Source organism: Melospiza georgiana, chromosome 1 (genome assembly GCF_028018845.1).
Source record: "Melospiza georgiana isolate bMelGeo1 chromosome 1, bMelGeo1.pri, whole genome shotgun sequence".
Lineage (NCBI taxonomy): Eukaryota > Metazoa > Chordata > Aves > Passeriformes > Passerellidae > Melospiza > Melospiza georgiana.
This window is the reverse complement of record NC_080430.1, coordinates 3,695,710-3,714,700: the sequence shown is the minus strand read 5'-3', so window position 1 is coordinate 3,714,700 and position 18,991 is coordinate 3,695,710. Positions and strand designations below refer to the sequence as shown.

The window sequence follows — 18,991 nt, the reverse complement described above, 5'->3', positions numbered from 1 at the left end:
CCCCCTTCAGTGCCTCACAGCAGCCAAAAATGGTTATTGTGCTTTACACACACTTAAATAATAAAGACCTATTTAACTGACTGCTCAGGAGGATAACAATAAAACACCACTTGCCTGAGAGTCGCTTAATTGTTTTTCTACTCATAAAAATGGACTTCTTTGGGGAGCAAAGTTCTTGGACAGCCTCTCCTCACCACTTCAGTAGGAAACCTGATACTAAAATCAGCTGAGATCATCTGAGGCAGTCCAACTGCTGCTGGATATGGGCCACTGGATGATTCTCTTGGCCCACTGCCCTTCTCCTGGGAAAGATAGGGAGCAGATGTTGGATCAGCACACAATAATTGAACACCTGGGAGTCTTCTTCCCTGCTTAGCAAGCTAAGGCAGCATCTCACTGCGGGGCTTTTGAGGTAGGACTGCCATAAATTCTGGAAGTTTTGAGAGAACACAGAGAGGGCTTTGTTTTTGCTTTCTTGTGGGTTTTTTTGGAGCGGGGGAAGAGCTTCCTTAAGTCTGCAGAGTGAACGCAGATGAGTTTTTGTGGTAAGAACAAACATTTTGCTGTGAAGTTTTTCCTGTCCTACATCATCTAATGCCCTCATCATTATAGAGTGCATCCTCAGGAACTGGGCCAAGGACAGTGAGGTGGTGGTGTGGTGGACATTTAGGAGAGCAGAGAAGGTTCCAAAGGACAGGCTGGAGAGGTGGGACTGTACAAACCTCGTGGAGGGCAACAAGGCCGAGTGCAGGGTGCTGCACCTGGGTTGGGGCAATCCCAAGCATAAAAAAAAAATCTTGGGCAGGGAATGAATTGAAAGCAGACCTGAGAAGTGGTGAGAGGCTGGACAGGACCCAGCACTGAGCAGTCCCAGCCCAGAAAGTCAATCATGCCCTGGCTGCATCAAAAGAAGGGTGAGCAGCAAGTCGAGGGAGGTGATTCTGCCCCTCCACTCTGCCCTGGAGAATCCCCACCTGCAGTGCTGGTTCCAGCTCTGGGATCTCCAACATAAGGAGGACATGGACCTGTTGGAGAGAGTCCTGGGGAGCACACAAATTTGATCTAAGGGCTGGAGGCCCTCTGCTCTGGAACAGGCTGGAAAGAGCTGGGGGTGTTCACTTGGAGAAGAGATGGATCCAGGGAGAGCTCAGAGCCCCTGGCAGGGCCCGAAGGAGCTCCAGGAGAGCTGGAGAGGGACTTAGGAAAACAACTGGAGTGACAGGACAGAAGGAATAGCTTTAAACTGAAAGAGGACAGGGTTAGAGGAGATATTGGGAAGAAATTTTTTACTGTGTGGATGGTGAGGCCCTGGCACAGGGTGCCCAGAGCAGCTGTGGCTGCCGCTGAATCCCTGGAAGTGTCCAAGGCCAGGCTGAATGGGGCTTGGAGCAGCCTGGGATAGAAGAAGGTGTCCCTGCCCATGGCAGGAGGTTGGAACTGGATGATTTCTAAACTCCTTTCCAACATAAATCGTTCTGTTATTCCATAATCTCTAATTTATTTTCTTTGTGAGATGTGACTAGAGAAGACAACAGACCTGCAGGAAAATCCACAAAGCAAAGCTTTGGAAGCTCTAAGTTCCAGCTGATTCTTCAGCCTGCTCCATGGTGCTGGAACAAAACCAGAGCTGAGTGCGCTCGCGGCGTGTCTGTACAAGGTTTTCTCCAGAGGAGGCATCTGTGCTGCCCAGGGGCTGTGGCTGTGCCAAGGCGCTGCAGCAGGGCTGGCTGGGCTGCTCTGCTCTGGGGCTGTGCCCCCCAGGCTCCTGCACGTGGGCCCAGAGCCACAGGGGCACCCCAGCAGCCGGGACAGGGCTCTTCATGCTGGACACGTCATGGATTCAGTTCATTTTATAACAAAATTGCCTTTTTTTTTTTTTCCTCCTTTGTTTAAAGGAAGGAGGGTGTGTTGGTTTCCTTAGTTTTTACAGAGATGGGGTAACTGAGAGGTTATTTAAAACATTTTATTCTGTTATCAGTCTCTGTGAATAGTTAGACACAAGAGATGTAAAACTTAACACTATTCTATCAGAAGCTGACTTATTTCTTGGTGTCAATACCTCATAAATGTTTTTCAGCCTCTTAGCTTTTGCTACACAATGCTGCTATTACTTCTAACACCAATTACATGTATTTTTCTCCACATAGTTCTGCTACAATGCTTCTTTCACAGTCTAATTCTCTAAAATATCTGGTCTTTTCACAAAGTCGTATTTTGAAACTTGTTGAAACTTATTTCTAGTTCAGTCTCTCTCTCAACAATGTCATCTCTATTCCGTAGTCTTCTTAAGTCAACACACCTTATCCCAGTGTTTACATACAGATGTACAAGGCTGTGTGAACTTTCTGTCAGGTTTTAAAAATTCTTTACAAATCCATTTCTCTCAAGGGTGAAGGGAAGGAGGATTTGAAATTACGTTACGTGCTATGGGAAATAGAGGATGGGAGATGCAGAAAATGAAGGGGAAGGGGTAAAAACCTGGAGAAAAGGAGGCTCAGGAGAAACCTTATCACTCTCAACAACTCGCTGAAAGAAAGTTGTAGCCAGGTGGAGATTGGTCTCTTCTCCCTGACAAGCCCCTGGACAGGAGGAAAGGGCCTCAGGATGTGTCAGGGAAGGTTCAGGTTGGACATCAGAAAGAATTTCTGCACTGAAAGGGTGGTCAAGCACTGGAATGGGCTGCCCAGAGAAGTGCTGGACTCTCCTTCCCTGGAATGACTGGAGGTGGCACTCAGTGCTGTTTAGTTGGCAAGGGGGTGTTTGGTCAGAAGTTGGCACCAATGATTTTGAGGTCTTTTCCAACTTTAATGATTCTGTGATCCTATGAAAAGATAAGCAGATAAAGGGGCTTCCACAGCTGGAAGGGCCTAGGCACACAGGTGTCATGGAATTTCAGGGTATTTAGAAGAACCTCATTAGCAGGCAGCTGCTCTTCCAGCACATCTCACAGAGTTTGGTTAAGGATGGGGGCATTCAGCACCTCAAATTCTCAACAGGGATCTGTGGGGCCTGAGAGCAGCACAATCAGCGTGGGGCCAAGTGTCTCCATGGGATGTCCTGGCAGAGGACTCCTCTGGGCCTGCTGTGGCTGCTCAGGCTCCTTCAGTGCTCATTTTCCAGCTCTGGAGAGCCTCCCCTCAAGCCCTGTGCGGCAGGGAGCAGTGCCTGGATGCTCTTCTGCAGTTACTGGACATGGAACCACAGAATCCACAGAATTCCCAGAATGACCAGGTTGGAAGAGACCTTCAAGAGTCAACCTGTTCCCTGACACCTCAACTAAACCCTGGCACTCATTGCCACATCCAGGCTTTGTTAAACACACCCAGGGATGGGGACTGCACCACCTCCCCGGGCAGCCATTCCAGAACTTTATCACCCTTTCTGTAAAAAACCTTCTCCTGGTATCCAACCTGTATTTCTCTTGGCTCAGCTTGAGACTGGACACCCCTTCCCTCTCTCCAACCCTCCCCACAGCTCCTCTCCAGTCATTTTCCAGCAGCTGGTGCCACTCCTGCATGGCTGTTCCAGGGGTCCTGTGGATCTATGGCACTGCAGGACAGTGCAGATGCTGCTGCTCTGTGCAGACATTTCCCTCCCTGGGTGTGCATCTCCTGTGGAAGATTGGAAGATGAGAGAATCCTCCCTCCAAGCTCAGAGGGCTCAGCCCGGACACAGGCCACCTTCCCATCTGCACGCATCGTCTGCAAAATGGTGTTTCCAGCTGAAATTCCTGCTCTGCTCCCCCTCAGTTCCCCACCCTGACAACTCCAGCTACTTTATCGCTTCTCTTTGCAATCAACCCTGCAGGTCCGGGGGAAATTGGCTCCTTTCATCCTCCCTCGCACAGCCCCCGCTCGCTCCCAGCAGCGATGCCATCCTCCCTCCCATCGCCGTGCGCTGCTGACCCTGTCACGGAAATGAAATAAGAAATAAAAATTTCCGAGACAGCAGAAACGGGTAAGGCGACAGGGAGAAGGCAGATTTGGGGTACGTGGGAAAAGGAAAGGAAAAAAAAAAAAAAAAAAAAAAGGGAGAAAGGGTGTTCGATTCGGGAAATTTGATTTGAATAAATCCCTCCTCCCGCTCCTCCTCATTGGTTTCTTTTTCTCCTCCATATTAATGAGAGCAGCCAAGGAGAAGCTATTGGTTCCGTATCGCTTTCCCTTTGCTCAGGCACTCGGGGGAGGAGGTGTTTGCATTTCTCCGCAGGACCAGCTCGCTTTGCAGAGCATTGTCTGGGTACGAGAATCACACACAGGCACAGGGGCAGGGGCGAGCGCACCGGAGCATCTCAGCCCGGCACAGCATCCCAGCCAGCCTGAGCGCCCCTCTGGTCCCCCGCCCCGAGCACCCTTAAAAAAAAAAGAAAACAAAAAATAGAGGAAAAAAAAAAAGTTTTAAAATATCCCACCTCCCTTCTTGCTTTTATTTTGTTGTTGTTGTTTGAGTTTTGTGGTTTGGTTTGTCAGGAGGTTCGGTTTGTTTTTTTTTTTTTTTTTTTTTCCCTGATTTAGCGATGGCAAATTCCTTCACGGCCAGGAGCTGGCCGCCCATCCCCTGAGCAAAGGCAGCCTGGACATGAGCGGCAGGCGAGGGAGGAGGAATTTGGATTCCCTTCGGAGGCCGGGGGGAGCCAGCGCGGGCAGCGGGGCTGGGACCGCTCCCCGCGGCCACTGTCCCCCCGCGGGGATGCGGCACCGCCAGCGCCGGGACCGAGCCCTGCTGCAATGGTGAGTCCTTCCCCAGCTCCTCCCGGGCCATCCCCACCCCCCGAGGATGCCACAGGAACCGCCGGCTTGGCTGGCATTGATCGCTGATTTTCCGGCTCGTCCCCAGCTCCTGGGGACGCTTCTTCTTCTTCATGCGGGCTCGGAGGATGCGTCCTCCAGATTTGGTTCTCTGCAAACAAAATCAATCTCGCTTTGCTGGCGGGGACAGGTTGAGGCGCTCGGTATGGGAATCACGTCTGGTTTTTAACACAATATGGCTGGTAAATAAAACCTGATTGCTAAGAGCCCCGCCGCTGCTGTCGGCGTTTCCCGATGCAGCTCTCTGCATCCTCATCCTCACCTGCCGCAGAAACTCTGATTCAGCCTCCGAGCGGTGCAGCGGGACTTGCTTGGTTTTAGTGTGGGGTCGGAGGGAGAAACTGCGGGTTCGTGTGCCTTTGACCTCTGGGCACTTCTCCTTATCGGTGTTTGAGCAGCTGGCTCTAATAATACCATCTTCATGCCGAGCACATCTCCGGTCAGGGGGATGGCACGCAGGACAGGCTCCTTCCCTCCCGCTGTGCTCTGAATTTAGGATGGGAAGCGTTCAGGTATGTGTTGGAATCTGAGGAGTTCGCAGCCAGAATGTGGTAATGCAGCTTGCTTGTGCAGAACTGGGGGGAAAAAGGGAGATTTGATTAGTGGCACGCCGGTGTTTATGGCTACATGATCGTCCCACTTACACAGCAGCAGATCTGGAAGAACTCCCTGGAAGTCAGTGGATTTCTTCTGCATCTGATCTGCAGGTAAACAGAATCTGGCCTTTAGCTTGAAGGATGTCTTGGAGGTAGCTGTAATAAGGAGAAAATCTTAACTAAAGTGAATAAGGGCAGCAAAGTGATGTGATTCTTTCTCAGGGAATTATCAATTACCATCCGTCTGGTGCATGTTAATTACAGTGTGTGTGGTGGACTGGTACAGCAATATGTGACTGAAGCAGCGTGTTGGATTTTTCTGTTTCATCTGTTGGAGTAAAGAAAAACAACAAATTGGTTTGCACTTGCTGTTATTTGGGTACACAGCCCCCTCACTGCTCTGCCCAGCCTCTGCAGCACTGGTCAGGTACAGCAGGGAAATGTTTCCATGGATAATCCAGGGGAATGTTTGATTGCTGGAGGTTAATGATAGCACAGAGGCAAACTCCTGAAAGTGCTCCTGGTGTAGCTGCAGAGAAAGAACGTGTTATACAAGCATCTCTCTTTGGCTGATGCCAGACAGCCTGGAGCTGGCTTGGAGGAACTTGTCCTGTAGGATGGGTAAGGCAATATTGGAATTTGGTGAATAATTAAGGAATGCTGGTCAGGGCAATAAGGGGAGTTGGATTAGAGTTGATGGATCAGAGTTGATGTGTCTGCTTGTGTGTGGGTTGCGGTCTCCCACTTTTATTCCCACCTGTTTCCATGTGCTGTGGGCCAGGGTTGCTGCTTTGCTGTCATTCAGGACAGCTCCAATTGATCTCATTTTGTCCCGGGCATTTATCTCAAGATTTCCGCTGTTTTGTTCTCTCCAACCAAAGACGCGTGAATGGTCGGGAGGATAACCACAGCCTTCAAGGTCAGGAGGAGGGGGCTTTTTGTGGGATAAACACACGTATTTCTCTTTAAACAGGCTTTCTGCTCCCTCCTTGGCTTTAGATTTCCATCATCAGTGGGCATGCCTGCAGGAAATTGGGGGGCCCTTTCCTCACTGTGGGTTTAGGAATTCTGCTGCTGGGGCTCTTTACTTGCTGTGGGTTTAGGAATTCTGCTGCTGGGGCTCCTTCCTCACTGTGGCTTTAGGAATTCTGCTGTTGAGCCTCCTTCCTCATTGTGGGTTTAGGAATTCTGCTGTTGAGCCTCCTTCCTCATTGTGGGTTTAGGAATTCTGCTGTTGAGCCTCCTTCCTCATTGTGGGTTTAGGAATTCTGCTGTTGGGGCTCTTTCCTCATTGTGGGTTTAGGAATTCTGCTGCTGGGGCTCTTTCCTCACTGTGGGTTTAGGAATTCTGCTGCTGGGGCTCCTTCCTCACTGTGGGTTTAGGAATTCTGTTGCTGGGGTTCTTTCTTTGCTGTGGCTTTAGGAATTCTGCTGTTGAGCCTCCTTCCTCATTGTGGGTTTAGGAATTCTGCTGCTGGGGCTCTTTCCTCATTGTGGGTTTAGGAATTCTGCTGTTGGGGCTCTTCCCTCATTATGGGTTTAGGAATTCTGCTCCTGGGGCTCTTTCCTCACTGAGGCTTTAGGAATTCTGCTGCTGGCACGGTGGTGCCCCAGCCCCACAGAGCTGCCCAGAGCTGCTGCTGCTGTCTGTGAGGATCACAAAACAGGGAGGCAGGAGCTCTGTTGTGGGATGCTACCAAGGAAAGAGAAAACCTGAGATTTCTGAGCTGGTGGGCTGCGCTGCTGAGCACATTCAGACCTTTGTTCATCACATCTCTCCTCGTTTGGCTGACTGAGACAGCATCCTGGAGATATTTTTTTCCTGGGGTTGAGTTCCATATGTGCCTGTGCCTTTGCTAAGTTGAGCCCCGTGTCCCCGAGCTGATTCATTCCAATGTAGCAGATTTTGTTTGCCTTTCCTTCCTTCTGAGCACACTTAGTACAAACAGTCTAATTCCTAAATTAGCTCAGATTATCTTTTAATGAAAGCAGAGTATCTGAGTTAAGAAGAGCTGAGAAAAAAAGTGAACTCAGGGCAGAATCATGCTGCAGCTCATGCCTGGTGGGGAAACCTGCAGAAATATCAGGTCTTGCAGTTGGTCCGGATTTTAACAGAGAAATTGCTTATTTGCCACTGCTCCCAGGAGAGGAAAACTGATCTGAGGATGTGGAAGGCAGCGGAGATGATCAATTTTATTTCACCCCTTTCCCTGGCCCAGAGAGCGCAGCCACAATCTTTAAGTCAAGGAGGGGAATTTGTTTGTTGGCTTGTGTTTCCTTGTTTCCATTTCCTCTGCTCCTGTCACGTCCAGCCAATCCCATACCATCTGTGCTCCAGCACACACACTGCAGTCAACAGGATTTTGGAGTGAATTTTCCACATCAGGACAGAAGTGGAACAGCTCTGCTGAAAGGGATGTAAATGCAGCAGTGAGAAACTCTTTCTCTCTCTAATTTTTTGCTATCCACAACTTGAAAGTCATCTTTGCTGACAGTGTCTGGTCAGGGTGAGCTGTGGCACCACTGAGAGAGGCTGCTCAGAGCATCCCTGAGGAGACTTCCCCAGCTCCCTCGGTGCTGAACTTGTTCTGATCTTAGGGAATGCTTTGCATACAGAAAGGTGTTTGGTACTTTTCCACAGCACTAACAAGTTCTAGAATCCCTGCGTCTGTCGTGGCTGCTGAAGCGCTGTTTGGATTGTAATGGAGTGGGCACAAATATATGGGGAAAAAAGGCAGATTTATTTTTATTTTTTCAGAAGCTTCATGGCAGAATGTCCACCCTTCACCCCATTGCTTTGCTGGTATTTTATCCTCTGACCACCTTTTGCTCTCCCAATTTATTACCTGTCTCCTTAGGCTCGCACTTTTAGCTGCACAAGGCAAACTAGGAGTGAGTATAAAACTCCTGGGTTGTTCAAGCCTTGTTTATGTAACTCACTGCAGATCAGTGATTTTGTCCCCCTGCAAGCTCATCTCCAGAGGGGCCAGATTAATAATTTCAGGGCTGAACTTCTCAGGACAAGCTAAACCATTCCATCTCCCAAAGAAAAGGCAGAAGCATCACCACACAGAGGATTTAACGCCAGTGTGGCTGCTGTGCTGAGGAATATTTCCTCAGAAGGGTCCTGCAGAAATAAGCAGCTGCAGGGACTCTTGTTTGCTGCTCTTTTGTTAAATACAAATTATTGTTAAATACAAATATTGTTAAATAAAATTTTGTTAAATGCAAATAATTTGTTAAATACAAAATTATTTGTTGAATACAAATACTTCAGTTTATCTGGAGAGACCCTGAAATTCTCATCCCTGCTCATTCAGGTGTCATATCTTACTCCTTGATAGAGAGCTACAATCTGAAACTACTTTGATCTGTTTGACTGCCGTAGGATTTTTTATAATAATAGTTTTTAAAGGTGGAAAAACCTCTGCTTAATGCCATTGTTAAAAAAACTCAAACTAAAACAAGCACAAAAAAAACCCCAAACTAAAACAAGGACAAAATACCCAAACAAATAACTCAATAATTTTAGATTTTGTTAATATAATTCATAATTCACTCTAAAACTGAGAGAAAAGGGGACAAGTATGTATATGGTCAAATTCTTCTTAATAATAATTACAGCAATAGCAATAATAATAATTTATTTTGTAACACATTGGGAGTACTGCTGTCTAAGAGCTCCTTCCTGAACACACATTAAACATCTGCCAGGTCTGTTTTCAGGTTTGTCCATTCAGTTGGAGGCATTTCACAAGAAATGTGCCTCAATCACAGTGGCTTTTGCACCCCATTAGAGGTGCTTGGGTCACGATTTCTTGGGAACTGCAAATGGAAGGATAATTATGGTCTGTTATCTATGATTTGTTGCTTTGCTAAATGGAGCTGAGGGTTAGGGCAGGAAAAGATGTTTTAATCTGTGTGGGGGGTTAATAGCCTGGATTTTTTAAAATTTTTGTTAATTTGTTGCTCAGAATTAGGCAAATTTTGCTACTTTCTGTCCCTGCAAAGGACAAAAGGGACTGTCCAGTTTGATTCTGTGAGGAAGAAAAAATTGTTAAAAATGAAGGGAAAAAAAATAAATGGGAATGTGACTGAATTAAGTTCTTGGTTTCTGGGCAGCAGATTCATCATTAGGTCCATCTCTGAGGGCTGGAGGATGTACAAATTCACTCATTCTCAGGAGGAAACTTGTCCCCAAAGGATCCCCTGGCAAAACTATTGCTCATTTTGTGTGGAAGGAAGGATTTCTCACTCGGAAGTGTTTGGCTGCCTGGAGGATGCTCATCTACTCTCTGAAAGCATCTGAAAACGAGATTCTCACATCCAAGCCAATCCCCCTAATTCACTGTGTTGGGAATGAGCAGAGTGGCTCATGCCATCCTGGAGGGGGTCAGATGAATCAGCCCGTGGAGGTTCTTGCAGCAGCTGACTCAGACACACATCCTCAATCAGGCAGATGGAGCCTTCCATGGCATCTCAGAGGCATCCCCAGCAGTGAAATGCCTTTTCCCTCATTTTTCTTTGGAAGGGAAGGCTGCTGATGTTTTGCTAGCCTCACAAATTTTGATAGCTGGCAAGTTTTATGAAAAGCCCAAGTTTTGTGGAAAGCCCAGGACTGCTGTGGTGGACCTCACATCTTCCCTTTTTTCCATGAAGGGCAGATACAGCTGCTGCAGAATTAATGCCACATGTCCCAGACAATATCCTACCTAGATTATTTTTTAATTACTCATTGATTTTTGAGATCTGATAGGCTTCCTTGGTGTATCATCACTTTCTTCCTTTGTCCAGTGTGACAGTGGTCACAGGGGTTCTTGGATGAGGGAAGAGATGAGAATGTTGACTCCATGTTTCAGGAGGCTGATTTATTATTTTATGATATATATTACATTATAACTATACTAAAAGAAATAGAAGGAAAGGTTTCATCTCAGAAGGCTAGCTAAGAACAGAATAAAAAAGAAAAGAATGATAACAAAGGTTTGTGGCTCGGACAGAGAGAGCGAGCCAGCTCTGCTGTGGTCACTAAATCCAAACATCCCCATGAGACCAATCACAGGCCCACCTGTTGCATTCCACAGCAGCAGATAATCAATGTTTACATTTTGTTCCTGAGGCCTTTCAGCTTCTCAGGAAGAAAAATCCTAAGGAAAGGATTTTCATAAAAAGATGCCTGCGACGCTCCAGTTACTCGGAGGGATTTGCCAGCAGAAGCTGGGCTGTGATTTTGTGGACGCACCAGCACAGGGACACATCTAGGACAGTGCCATGATTTTCTGCAGGCACACACAAGCTGGCTCTGCCTGTTCCCTGAGCCAGGCAGGGGCTGTGAAAGCTCCAGATTCATCTGCTCTGCCCTGCACGGGAATGGCTGCACTGGGAGCTGCACGGAGCTGGGGATGAATGCTGACCAGACCTCATTAGCTCGGGGCTGGCACCTTGTGAAATACATTTTGACCAGCTTGGAGCCCTTGTGCTCAGAACTAGGTGACCTAAAAGGCATCTTTTTGCCATGTATCAATAGCTCAGTGCTTTTTTATTCTAATGCTTTCACCCTCTGTCCTATGCTAACAAAGTCTGCTGATAAATAGATTTAACTAACATCCTCCTCCTTCGCTATTGCCTTTAAAATTATTTACTGAAAACTAAATAATGCAAAAAATAAAAACATGAACATCTCAGAACACATTGATACATAAACTGGAGTTAAAGTTGTAGCAGTAAGGGATACATCTCTCCACAGCAGAAATAAATTATATATGTTTGGAAAGGGAGTTTAAAATAGCTAAGATATCTTTAACTCTGAATTCCTTTTCCTGGAATGGAAAGACTTTATTAAATCACAACATTTCTGTTTCTGCTCTTACTGTCACATTTTTGAAGGAGGTTTAGAGAAGGTTCTCTTTATTTCTAGCAAAAACAAAGTGACACAGTCATGGTCAAAAGTAAAAAACAAATTCTTTTAAAACAAAATATTTGTAATAATGACATTTCACATGCAACTGCATTCTTAAGTTGATGCAATTAGTACCAAAAGCCAAATATGAGCTTGGGCTTAATTTGCATCTAAGATTTTGGACACACAACAGAACTTTCTCTTGGCCTAGAAACAAATTCTATAAAGAAGCCAGCACAAGTGCATTATTTAAAGCCCCAAGTTAAAGTTAGTGAAGTTACTCATTTCCTGTGTTTTAGAGAGCTGGATCTTTGGATTCCTTCCAGGAGTTTTGTGCTCTAGCTTAAAATGCAGAGGAGATGAGAGAGCATCCGAAATACCGCAGATGCTTGAGCTCTTCATGACTAAGGCTGGGAATGTGTCACAGCTGTCACTGCAGCCTTGGATGGCACAAGCCACACTCATTCATTGGGGATTCGTGGCTTTTGACAGCCTGGATGGGGTTTTTGTGCTGCTGAATGGGTTTGGGAGCTGAGATGATTACGTACAGTGGGCGAACAGCTGGAATGAGCTTCATTAGAGAATAGCTCGTGGTGGCTGCAGGGAGGGAGCGGAGTGGGAAGCCAATATTAGCCATGTGGAAGTTGTTCCTCTGCACCATCCAAGCCTCTGGATGCTGCTCTGTGTTCTCCAGCTCTTTGTTCTCCGGCCTGTTGCTTGTTCCGCAGCTGGATGTAGCAATGATTGTCATGGAAAAGAGATTTCACAGGCTACCAAAGCCTGAATTTCATTCAGAAGAGGAGAAGGAAAACACATCACAGCCTTTTTGGTGCCTCCAGCAAGCGTGTCCCTGGCAGATTTTCACCTCTAGCACTCAGCTCATTTCCTTTTCTCTGTATGGAACTTGCAGGTCCCTTTTGCTAAGATAATTTTCATGATGCTGGCCCCAAATGGGATCCAGCTCTCAGACAAGACGAGTGTGGGTTTTGAATTGTCTGCTGTGTCTGAGTGCAGAAACTCCTGTTAAAATAAAAGGAGATTTAGGATATGATTCAGCCACTTAAACAGAGGTGCTAAGTGCCATTTGAGATCCCCTGGGGTATCTTAACATCCATCAGGGATTTGTCAGCCTGGTGTTTATCTACAGCACATCATTTCCCCTCTTCCTGAGGGCAGGTTAAATACCCTGGGGTGCTGCTGCACCAAACACCAGCGTTTCAGCTACTGATTCTGGCCTCTGGCCAGTGCCCAGTCAATGTGGATAAATACAATTATCTACTACAGACTGAGCTCTGGAGCTCTCTAGCCCCAAAAGTCTTCCATAAATGCCACTGAGATGGTTTCGTTTGCTGTCTGAGACCTGTCCTGGCTTTCCGATCCCTCGTCCTGGTGGTGTAGAGTGAGACTGATCAAATCTTGGCCTCAGTGCTCTCTCTCACCAAACACACAAAGAATTGGTTAATTTTCATATACTCATGCAGGGCTTGAAAACACCATTTTGAATTTCTGTATTGAATCACAGGTAAGGGCCACAAAGAAAAAAAAAAAAAAGCCACAAAAAAATAAAAAACACCAAAAGCCAAAAAGCACACAAAACCAAATAAAAAAACTACACAAAAACAACCAAACAAAAAACCAACCAAACAAAAAAACCTCCAAAGAAACCCAACAAAAAACCCCCAAAAACCAAAAAAAAACCAAAAAAAAAAAAAAACCAAAAAAAAAAAAAAAAAAAAAAGAAAAAAAGAAAAAAACAACCCCTCAAAAAATTCTACATTTTAGGTGTATCTATTAGTTCCAAATAATTCCTGGAATAATTTTTTCCATGAAACAGCCTCGAGACTGCATTTGACTTTCTCCAGATTCAGCTACCACTGACAGCTCCTGGCTTTTGTTGCCCAGGTTGCTTTCTCCTGTTAGGGTGAGAAAGAATTTCTGGATTCTTTGAATGTTTGTGATTCACCAGCTCCACTCTGGAGTTTTTCCTTGCAGCTCCCTTTCCCAGCTTCCTTGAGGCTCCATTGCACGTGGTTTTGCATTTTTAATGTGAAAAAGCCTTTCTGTGCAGGTTCCAAAGTGTTGCTGGTTTTACTACCAGGTTGTTTAATTTTCCCCAAACTCTCCTGTTTGGAATGAGCAATGTCAGCCTCACACTTTCTCTGGGGAAGGTTTGTGTGGCTTTTGTCTGCTTTCGTTTTTCTGGCATGTTCTCTGTCTCCAGAAAACACAGAGGTGGGTCCAAGGTGATTAAAGCAAAACGTGGCCTATTTACAGCAAAACTCTTCAAAGCACCAGGCTTTAATATTCTCCTGACAGACTCAGCATCTTCCAGGTCCTCTGGGGAGCTTTATGTGCATTAATTTGGAAATTTGGAAAACTTCTCATGATACTCTCCCTGAAAGAAAAATGACTTTTTATCTTTCCAGGATCCATCTGGAAAAGTAAGTCTCATATCTTTATAGCAGAAATAAAAATGCCTTCTCCAAACTAAAAGTCTCCCTTCTGACATAATATTATGTCAAATTATTAATTTTTTTTCTCCTGATGGATCATTACATCGACCTCTTGCTTTCCTTCCCATTGTCCCTACTGAATTAGAACAAGGACATAATTTAGTTACTCTGTTATTTCCAAAAAGCTTCTGAGGCAGACCTCAATAAATAGATTATGCATATTTTCATGTACTCTGTATTATGCAGTACCATGGGTGTGACCCTTTGCCAAATCCATTCACAGCCAGAAGAAATTTAGTGTGTAAAATGTGATGAAAAATATGGATATGAAACCAGCAGCATGATATCTCAGACACTTAGATCAGATAATTTGGAACTCACATTTATTTTCTAAAAGGGTGAGAAGGAAGTTCACCTGAACATTAACATGCAGTTCATTTCTTCACTGACTGCAGAAACTCTAACCTGATATTCTGCTTAATGAACTGACAGACTGTTCCATAATGAATGTCATTCACTGAAATGTTGAAGTTTAAAAATGCTTTCGTTTAAACCAGGGGTTGCCTGAATTTTCTGGCAATCATATATAATTTTATGTAATTTCCTTTTTGCTTCTTTTATAACTACTTGCTGTAAAATGCAACCTTTTTATGTGTGCAGTTCTGGGTGGAACTAAATGGTGTTTATTAAATGTTGTCTTTACAACAATGGAACCTGTGGAATACAGATTTAAATGATTTTGATCCTAAATCAGGGTTCTAAAATAATTCATTAGATTGGGCATCCTTTTTACCTCCATTCACTGTGGGGGAATACTGGGCAGTGAGTGCTGTCGAAGAGCAAGATAAGCCAGATAGGGTGATCTGAAAAAAGAAAAGTTAAAAGAAAAGTTAAAAGAAAAATAAAAAGATCTCCCCATTCCATGTAGATTGGCCAGACTGGAAGGATAATGCAGGAGTGTCTGAGTGCATGGCCAGGATAATCCATGTCACTCTCTTCAGCAGCATGTTCAAACTGGCATTTTATAAATCAGCTCTGAGAGCTTTAACCCAAAATATTACAGCTTCTGATTCACGGGCTGGTTTCAACATGCCAGATTTTTCTGTACTTGTGCCACATCCTTGCCATTTCCAAAATGCATCCCTGGAATGTGCTACTGCTTCTGTGTGACTGAAAAATCACCACCTCTGGTGCCTCTGTGTTTGCATTTAGCCTGCAACAGGCAGAAGATCAGACCACAAAGCAAGACCTGTATTCATCATTTTAGTGCATTTTTATCGGGAATGGCAAAGATAAAGAGGACAGACTTGAGGGTGGCTGAGCTCACCTTGTTCTTTCACATCTCTGCAACTGCATTCAATGTGGAATCAGATAATCAGTTGTGGAATCAGAGAATCAATCACAGAATCAGAGGTTCATGGAATGGTTTGGGCTGGAAGGGAGCTCAAAGCCCATCCAATTTCACCCCTGCCATGGCAGGGACACCTTCCACTGTCCCAGGTTGCTCCAAGCTCCATCCAACCTGGCCTTGGACACTTCCAGAGAAAGGGAATCCACAACTTCTGTGGGCAGCCTGTTCCAGTGCCCCACCATCCTCTGAGTAAACAAGGCAATTAATCTCCAAGGATTTCTTCACTTAAAGAAAGTAATAATTTCTATCTTTCCTCAAAATACATCTCAGGACTTTGCTTCCTTTGCTGCTGGAGGACCAAATACCAGGGTGCTGTCCTAACATCCTCCCGCCTTTTTTTTCAGCCCTTCTAAACATTGTATTAATCTTTGAGGTAATTTTTTTCTCCTCTAAGTTGAAGAAGGCTAAGAAAATCTGATGAAAGGGAACATGAAGAAAGAAAAAGTACTAATGTGCTCTAAATTGCACAGGTGGTATTGACACTATCTAAAGCTGGACTTAGCCTTCAACAAAGTTCTCATCTCTAAGAAAGACATGAACTCCTCCACTCTCAGTGAAAGGAACCCCAGTGATTTGCCAGTCCATTTAATAATGAAATGTGCAAAAGAATAAAACCATGCACATTCCTCCCAGTGCCTTCCACTCCCCTCTGTGCTATCATCACCCTCTACCCTTTTTTTGCTGTATCCCCTCTTTGTCCAGCTGGGATTCAGGCTGTTCTTACCATGACTTCAGCCAGCATCACCATGACCTCCATGGCTGGAAGCTCTGTGTTTTCAAACCTGGTTTTATAAAATCTTCTATAGGATCCCACACTTTATTCCTTATTCCCTCTCTCAGCAGACTGCTGCCTGCAGTGACCCATGAATTACAACACACAGCAGGAGGGGCACAGTGTGACCCACACCTTTCTCCATCTGCTGGTTTGAGTTTTCCCCTCTGAGTTTCCTGTGAGCAGCTCTGGAAGAGCTCCTTCCTACTCGATGTTGTGCAATGAGCTCAAGGAAGGAACCCATGTTATTAATGTCAGCAGTGCTGAAATCTTTGTCAGGTATATTCGTCCTGCTCGTTGCAACTTGGCCTTTCAACAAAACCATGGGATGAGACATGAACCCAAGTTCTTAATATGTCTCTTAGCAAATATTCTACTGATGTTCTTTAATTTTTTTTAGATAAATCATTTAAAGGAATCAGTCAAAGTAGTGAAACTTGTTTATTTGGGGATTTATTCAACGTGCTGCTACAGTAGCAATGAAATTCCATTGCAAAATCACAACGCCCTGTGTGAGGCACCTGGAGAGGTACACTTGGAGTAAATTTCTACAATATATCATTGTCATGGAATAATAAAATTATTTTGGTTGGAAGAAACCTCGAAGATTATCCAGTTCTACCCCCTTCCATAGGCAGGGACAAATTCCACTATCCCAGGTTGCTCCAAGCCCCATCCAACCTGGCCTTGGACACTTCCAGGGATGGGACATCCACAACTTCTTTGAGAAACCTGTTCCAGGACCTCACCACCCTGAAGGGAACAATACCTTCCTGATATTTACTCCAAACCTGCTTTCATTCCATTTAAAATCATTGCCCCTTGTCCTAGCACTATGGGCCCTTTGTAAATCTACTGTCTCCATCACATCTACATAAATATAAATTTCTACACTGTATCTACAAAGCATAAAAATATGAAGTTCAAATAATTTTTTTTTTTTTGTGAAGCAAAAGTTTTAAATAAATCAGATGTCTTGTGTTGCATAATAGCTTTACTCCCCTTCCCCTCACCACTGTCCATTGCAGGAGTCTGGTATGACTTGGTTATCTATAAACATCCACAAAGTACACATCTGAAACTACTGCAGGAAAATCCACTTTGATTTGTAAAACATTCTCTTAGCTCCCCTTATGGATCTACAAAACAGAGGCTTTCCATGTCAAGGATGGGACATAGGGTTAATAGATTTGAAGCAAAAAAAAAAAGAGATCAAAATATTTCCTGCAGGAGTTTATAGAATTTAAAAGCGAATACTTACTCTTCTCCCAAAAGATTTCTTAAAAGTGTCGCTGTCATTATCCTAAATTGGTAGTTAAGGAATTATCTGAGGAAAACTCACGTCAGAGAGTTCTTGTGTGCTCAGACAGGCACAGACTCGTCGCCAAACATTTTTCTATTGCTTGGATTTTGCATTTGTGCCTTTTATATCTCCACGCTGCACAGTGACAGAAATTTCTGTTGTCTTCTCGAGATGAAATGAATCTCCCTAGATGAGGGAAAACTGTTTTCATTAAGATCTCTTCAGCAGAGGTGCTTTTGCTTGACAGCCCTGGCATGAATACCAATGAGACTGGAAATGGTGAGGAAGGCAGATAATCATTTACAGGGCTCTGAAGGGAAGGGAACAGTAAGAATCTGCAGTAGCCTGGGAGAATCTGATCTCCAAACTCTATGCAGCATCTAAATGAGGGATTTAGTGAAGGCATGAAGGTATTTAAATGAAGGCAATCAGGAGTTGCAAACTTCGTGGCCCAGAGGGTGTTTTCACTGGCACTTGGGATGAGGCTGTTCTGGTTGGTGCTGAAGCAGTTTGGCAGAGTGAACAAGAATGATGGCAAAGGCATTACTTGACCTCAAGGCCAAGAAAGGTTCCAAACCTGATGCATTTCACATTGTAGTTACAATATTAAAGCCATTTTTCTTGCCTCTGCTATGAAACCACCACTGGTGGTTGTTGGCTCCTCCTTGAGCTCCCTCCTGTTCACAAAGAGGTGGCTGAGAAATCACTTCTGTCCAAAGGTGGGTGATGAGTTTAACATAAAAGCAAAGGCTCCTTGCTGGCTGCACAGAGAGATTTTTACCCTGGTAGGGCATTGCTCTGTGGTTATTGATTTGCTGCCATTGGCAGATGGATTCACTGAGGTCCAGCTGTTGGCTTGGACAGAACAGCTTTGCTTTTGGATCTTTTAAGCACTTTTGGTATATGTAGCTAAAAAATAAGAGTTAAAGAGAGCCAGATTACCCTTTTACTCAAGGAGAAGGGGAATAGAAGACTGCAAGAAGATAAGGACACTCTAGAAATAAACTTGTCTACAAAGACATGTTCTGGTTCTTGGATAAAAGTGCTTTAGTCCTCCAAGGAGCCTTTGAAGTCAGATCTGACATGGACACCTGTCCATGATAATGAGAAAATATTTTCAAACTTCAAAATGCTCTGAAATGATTTTATATTAGTGAAGCCTTTACACAGATTCTATTTTACCAGTTTTCTTTACATCTTGGCTTAGTCTCCAGTAATTAAAAAAAAAATATTCTGTTCCTTAGTTGCTGCCTGCTCTGTGCTGTCTCTTTTCCATTAATTTAGCCACGATTTTCTCCTTAGTCTGCAGCAGAACTGGTGACAGGGAATATCTGCTCTGCATCTCCTGTTGGAATGTATTCCAGCAGAATTTGTTATCAAGGTTTCTGGGATGTGAGGGACTCTACAACTCAGGAAAACGTTGGCTGTGCTGATGCTGGGAAATGGAACACCACTAGGGAACATCCTAAACTCTGGGAATTTGGTCACTAAACTGTTATTAAATTATTATGGAATGAATGATAAATAATTTGCATGTTGAATGGGTTTGCAGGTCAGCTGAGATTCTCCTTTACAATGCCCTGGGCTCAAATCAGAGATGCTCCAATCTTTTTCATCATTCCCAACAGGCAGTATGCAGATGGCCACGCTGCTTGAAGGGCTGAAGAGGTTAAACAATTTCTACAAACCCATTTGCCTCAATCCAAACCCAGCACACATCTCAGCCACTGTGTGTGTGGGTGTGTGAAG

The 18,991-nt window shown here is 44.7% G+C and overlaps 1 protein-coding gene across 12 annotated transcripts in view; it reads left to right on the top strand.

Annotated features, from left to right (window-relative positions):
- Nucleotides 1-4,152: 4,152 nt before the first annotated feature.
- The window catches only part of ADCYAP1R1 (ADCYAP receptor type I), a 150,739-nt gene continuing 135,900 nt past the window's right edge, over nt 4,153-18,991 (top strand). For 9 of the 12 annotated variants that reach the window (XM_058031195.1, XM_058031186.1, XM_058031168.1 and 6 more), the window contains exon 1: nt 4,249-4,730. The gene's annotated coding sequence lies outside the window, so the exon portion shown is untranslated. The other 3 variants (XM_058031142.1, XM_058031150.1, XM_058031158.1) reach the window with 3 other exon arrangements.